We start from the raw sequence: 5,640 nt of genomic DNA, 5'->3' as shown, positions 1-5,640 counted from the left end.
CCCCCCAATGGTCATCATTCTCTCTACTCCCTCGGTCCCAAACTCTGGAGCCCTTGATTGAAGCTGTCCTTAAAAGTTCTCAAGGAAATGACAACCCCCGAACATCTCCCACCTCTCCTCCCCGCCATACCAGGGCATCATCCTTGCGGTGGTGGATGGCTAGGTCCTGCAGTGCTCAGATGGAATCTGGCTGCATCGTAACTCTCACCGAGTTTTTCTTACGTTTATGACATTGGTGGAATCCGCTTCTCCGACGAAGAGCTTCTTTTCATGTTCCTCATGTGCCTCATCACTTTCCATTATGATGGTCCTTGCACTTGTACACGCGTCAATAGTGTTGAAGGTTGCAGATTCGAAGAAACTCCCGGAGAAGGTGACACGGCTCCAGATCTGGCTGCAATACCTTCATTGACATATGACCTTCCGTGGTCTAATTGCACCTCTAATGTTCCTCTAACCCCTGGTATCCGCAACAACTTTACATCTGTTGGGTTTTCCACCTCTGGCTTTTCCTCCAATTGATTCTCCTTTGCACTTTATGTCGTCGTAGTACGAGGTTGTACTCTAGATGGCAACTCGGATGCTCTCTAGACGGTGGTTGCTTCTTGAAAAACTCAATTGTTCTTTGGCGTGATGAATAATGAAAGGGTGGAAAATAACCTATTAACTAACGGGTCAAGTTAGCACAAGGAGCTTGGGTCTTGGTGGTGTCCTAAGAGTAATCTTTTGAGAACTCCCATTTAAGGAAGGGTTTTCAAATTCTTTGAAATCCGAATAAAAAAATACTTTATGTCTAGCCCTACCCACCCGGACAGTACCGGTTGGGTTTAACCTGGCTCTGGTACCAATTGTAACATCCAGCTCCTCCGGGAGTCTGACCGGGGTTGCCAAACATGAGTTATGGACACGTGTCTACTCATTTTAGACAATCCTATGTGTTATGTTACTGGTCCCATGAGTCGAACGACGCATTCTTTCTTTGAAATACCGTCCAGAGTCCACCCATATCCACATACTTCTACTTACAGTTCTGCACACAGGGAAAAATGGAAATGGAGGGATGGGCAATTGGGATTACTCAGCCTCCCCACATGACACTCTACACTACTCGATGGGGGAAAGAGGGCTGGCTAGCCAATACAATCATCAATGCAACTTATTCATTTCTATCATCAACATTTTATATGCATTTCTACCAACCTAACGTTAAATCACACAATGAACTCAGTCATTGCTACACATAAACTCAACCGACTCGACCGAGTCAACGACTCGACTCCAGGCAACCTAGACGTAAGGACCTATGGCCGTTTATGGATGTCCCACCTCGTTCTGGCCTGTTCTGGGGTACCTCTTGTTAAGATACTGTCCCCAGCTTCCTAAATGACTATCCGAGTTGCAGCTCGTTGGCCCACCGGCTATGTTTGCCACCCCAGTCTTAATAGTCATAATTATGCCACGACGCGGCATTGACTCGATCTTGGGGCACCTTGCTCATTTTTTATCCCGCATTTCACGGTCACCGAATGAATTTACGCAGCCTTTCTCCTCACTTCCCGTCGGTACCTTTTGTTTGGCTACAGTCCCACGGGTACCTCTTGTTAGGCTACTGTTCCGCGGGTCACACCCTATACTAGATGCACCTGTTTTCGGTGTCTCAAGCAATACAAAACAATAACATTTCATTAACTCATCTCATTCTCATTCTCAATAACTATTCATTAGACACCACCCATTCTCGGTGTCACAACAATACACCTTACAACCATACACACATGTACAAATCGACATTCATGATACCATCGTACATCTCATTCATCTTCATCCATCATTCACATCTGATACCATTTGTAATATCTATCCCCTTAAGCGTTCATTTCTTTCTAACAACTTATCTTTCACTCAACAATCATCTCACAGAATCATAGCAACCAATCACACAAGCAATCATTGTAATCACTGATCCACTTCAACACAAGGCAGTCCATTAAGTTCTTTTAAACAGTGTGAGGGTTCTTATGCAACATGACCCATTCATCTTTAAACCTAACTTTCATTATGATCTATCAACCTAGCTTTCCAAAAGGGCCTAATCAGACCTAGATCCAACATAGAGAAGTATACAGAACATGAGAACAGACTGGGTTCGGGTCACCTCACCTTAGCCTAGATCTGGATTTGGAACAAGAGACATGAGAATGATGAGATCTGATATCCACCACACCACACAGCCACCCCCGCGGCTGCTCGGCGAGGAGAGAGAAGGCAGACAGTATGGAGAGAGAGATGAGAGAGGCGTGAGAGAGAAAGAGAGAAAAGGAAAATATAAGCTTGACGGCTATGGTTTTCTAGTCTCTTCAAATCTCTACAGGGCTTCACTTCCATTTTCTCTGCAAAGAAATAGAGGAGGAGGCACCTCCTTATATAAGAAAATAGAAGAAAACTCTAGGGTTTCTCCCTTTTGGGCATTTTTGCAAGTGGGCTTCTTTTTTAAAACAAAAGAAATTTACGGACTGGGTTTGGGGATGTTACACAATCAATGTTGGAGATTCAACGAAAGTAATCGCTAAGGCAAACTAACTAAAACTAGACGCGACGAAAACGTTTCCTAATAGATCTTTAAGTTATTTTTCTTACAAGTATATGTATGCAATATACAGGTACATGAAGGACATGAGAGACTAGTGGCTACAGTTTACCCTAATGTCGACTGCGCTTTTATTGTTACACTTATTTTTATATTTGACCTCGTTATATGGCTGGAACTGGGGCCTGATTGTTATTTTGAGAGAAAGTGTGGTCTTCGTATATGTGTAAGATGGTGTAATATTGTCATACATTTGTATGTGTTGAACCCGTATCCAAACCCAAACCAAAAGCTGAACCGAAGTAGCGAAATACCCGAACGGGTATTGAATTAGAAGAGATTGGATATCCGAACTCTTAGATCTGCTCATCTTCGACGAACATGTCTGAGTGTTTTCCTCCAAAATTTCATTCTCAATTGTTAAATTTAGAGTAAAAATTATCATAGTTATGCAGATTACTTAACAAAATCGTATATCTTCTCAAATATAATTTCAGGTTGGTTTAATAAACATATATATAATTTTTATACCAAAACTATAAATCCCAGATCTTTACTACGATGATAAGTTAATATTATGTGTAGGAGCATGGAACCGACATCTAATCCAGATCTTTAAGTGCATGTCATTTTTCATTTGCTAATCCTCTGTCCAACCGACATCTAACCATAACTTTATTTTTTCTTCCTCGCTAGGACATTTGATTTTCTCGAGCCAGGAATTCCAATAGTCCAGTATTCCTGATTAATATATTTATCATTTTATTCATAATCTTCTTAGCTAAACAAAAATTAATATATCTATCATTTTATTCAATTCTTTTCCCATTAATTATTGGTGACTATTTTTAAAAAGCAAATGCAAAGGATTGAGGAAAACTGCCAGACTCAATATAAAACCAACATACATAATTTTTGAAGGGATGAGCAATTTATGAAGTATCAAATTTTATGGTGCTTCCAAATGACAAGAAATACCGACTAATATGTCATCATTATATCATTCAGAACATTTGAATGATATAAATATTCCCAATTAAGGGAAATGTACAACAAATACCGTCTAAAGAAATTTAGGGTTCAAAATTATGGTGTCCTGCTAAACGCTAACAACACACATCCCCGGTATATTAAACTTAGAGCATTACAACATGTTTTTGTAGCCACGTATCCAATAGAAAAAATAAGTTATCTATATTACCGAATAAGAAAACAAACATGCACACAAAAATAAAGAATAAAAAACCAATATAAACAGGTTCAAAAATAAAGAAACATATATAAACATATACTAACCGAAAACAATTATAAATGTTATACATTACGAATTAAAATAACACCCGCGCGGATGCGCGGATCAAAGTCTAGTCTAGTTTTAAATAATACTAGATCTTGATCCGCGCAACTGTGGGAACTGAAATTCGCACTGTCGATTTCCGTTTAAATTAAGAAAGTTAGGAAAACCCTAATTTCCCAGAGGTCCTGGATATCTGTTAACCCACACGCCAAACAATCAGAACACGCAACTAAAGACGAAAAGAAATAAGAAATCGTAAAAGAGAGCAAAAGGAGTTTCATTCCGAATTCGCGTATGAGTGTTACAACAAGGTAGAAGCCTAGGCTATGAGAGCTTTCCTTGGGCTCAAGAGCTGTCGGCGAGATTCTTAGTTCTAACAACCCTAAGACGGCTAAACCTAATTGAGTCGCAGCTCGAATAACAAAAACGGAAAGTTGCCAAATTGCTCTAAGTGCTAAGTTTTCTCTGAAAAGGTCTCTCTCCATGCTTCTCGCTTAGGACTCCTTATATACTGGCTCCTAGGTCAGTTTGCGCTTTTCCTCTTCTGCCCTTAAGCCGTCATAGCGTAAAAATGAAGATATTCCATTTTTTTCCGATCTTCGTAATTATCTTCAAAATTTCGTATTTATCCGCGGAAACTTGACATTTATCTTTCCTTGCGAACCAAGCGTAAACCGTCATGCGGCTTACGGGCTGTTAGTTAAGAAATCGTAAGCTGGGCCTCGAGTCATGTCTTAGGTCCCTTTGGGCCATCTTCTGACTCGAAGCGTTTGTTACAGCTTCTTCCGATAAAGAACAAACTTTCCGCGATTTGTACCGTAAAGTTTAATCGATGACTTAGAATGGCGGGAAAATGAAATAGGTTCGCTACGGTCTTCAGCTTGGGCTCGGTCGCTACGGATGCTCGGTCGCTACGTAGCGACCGGACAGCGTGCATGTGCGGTAGTAGCGTAATGACTGAGCTTGATTCGTCCGTGTTCCGATCATCATACTCGGACCTATCTGTTACTGGTCTGGGTATGTTTCCGATGGCTTATATTTGATCTAAACAGAATTTGAACGAAGCTTTATCTCGGGAACATACGTTGCGACGTTCTCTTGATCGAGCATGATTTGTTGCGAAAAGACATACTTGTATTTTGCGGGGATTTGGACGTTAACTTCGTCGTAACCATTTTCGACCCCAACAGTTAGCCCCCCAGCTCGTTAGGATCGTGGGTTTCGAGTGAGATTCCAACGTGCGGTGTGGCGAGTTCGGACGAGATTGGTGTATTTGGGCGAAGTTGGTGTCCGAAAATCCGCAAGTAAATAGTAATTTCTCATGCCTACAAGAAGGGAGGTAACTTCTTCACAACCTTTACACTTACTCATTCTCATAGAGAGGTTTGAAAAATTCTTTCTTCTTTTTCTTTCTCTCTATCAATTCCTTCTTAAAAAAGAAAACACGAGATTTTGAGTAAGAAGAGGAGTTCGAAGATAGGGTCCTTGCACGCAAACGTTTCTGAAGAGCTCCGTGTGCCAAAGATAGAATTTGTTCCTCATTCGGTAGACCCGGCCGAGAACGAGGCATGGTGGGTGGCGTGTTATGGTTCGATCACGCCTCCCAAAGAGAAATCGTTCCCGGTCATGAATCGTCGTCCGGTCGAGGAATGTGCACCAAGTAGGAGTACTAGCGAATTTCTCGAGATCATGCGGTCGTTCTACCAGATTTCGGATGCGGTGGAGTTCAGGGTTCCTCGTCAAGGAGAGCACGCTA

At 41.4% G+C, this 5,640-nt stretch overlaps 1 pseudogene; it reads left to right on the top strand.

Annotated features, from left to right (window-relative positions):
• The window catches only part of LOC106297564, a 22,469-nt pseudogene extending 19,276 nt beyond the window's left edge, over positions 1-3,193 (top strand).
• Positions 3,194-5,640: the final 2,447 nt, after the last annotated feature.

Source organism: Brassica oleracea, chromosome C6, assembly GCF_000695525.1.
Source record: "Brassica oleracea var. oleracea cultivar TO1000 chromosome C6, BOL, whole genome shotgun sequence".
NCBI classification, from domain to species: Eukaryota; Viridiplantae; Streptophyta; class Magnoliopsida; order Brassicales; family Brassicaceae; genus Brassica; species Brassica oleracea.
The sequence above is the reverse complement of the archived record's forward strand: the minus strand, read 5'-3'. Positions and strand labels throughout refer to the sequence as shown.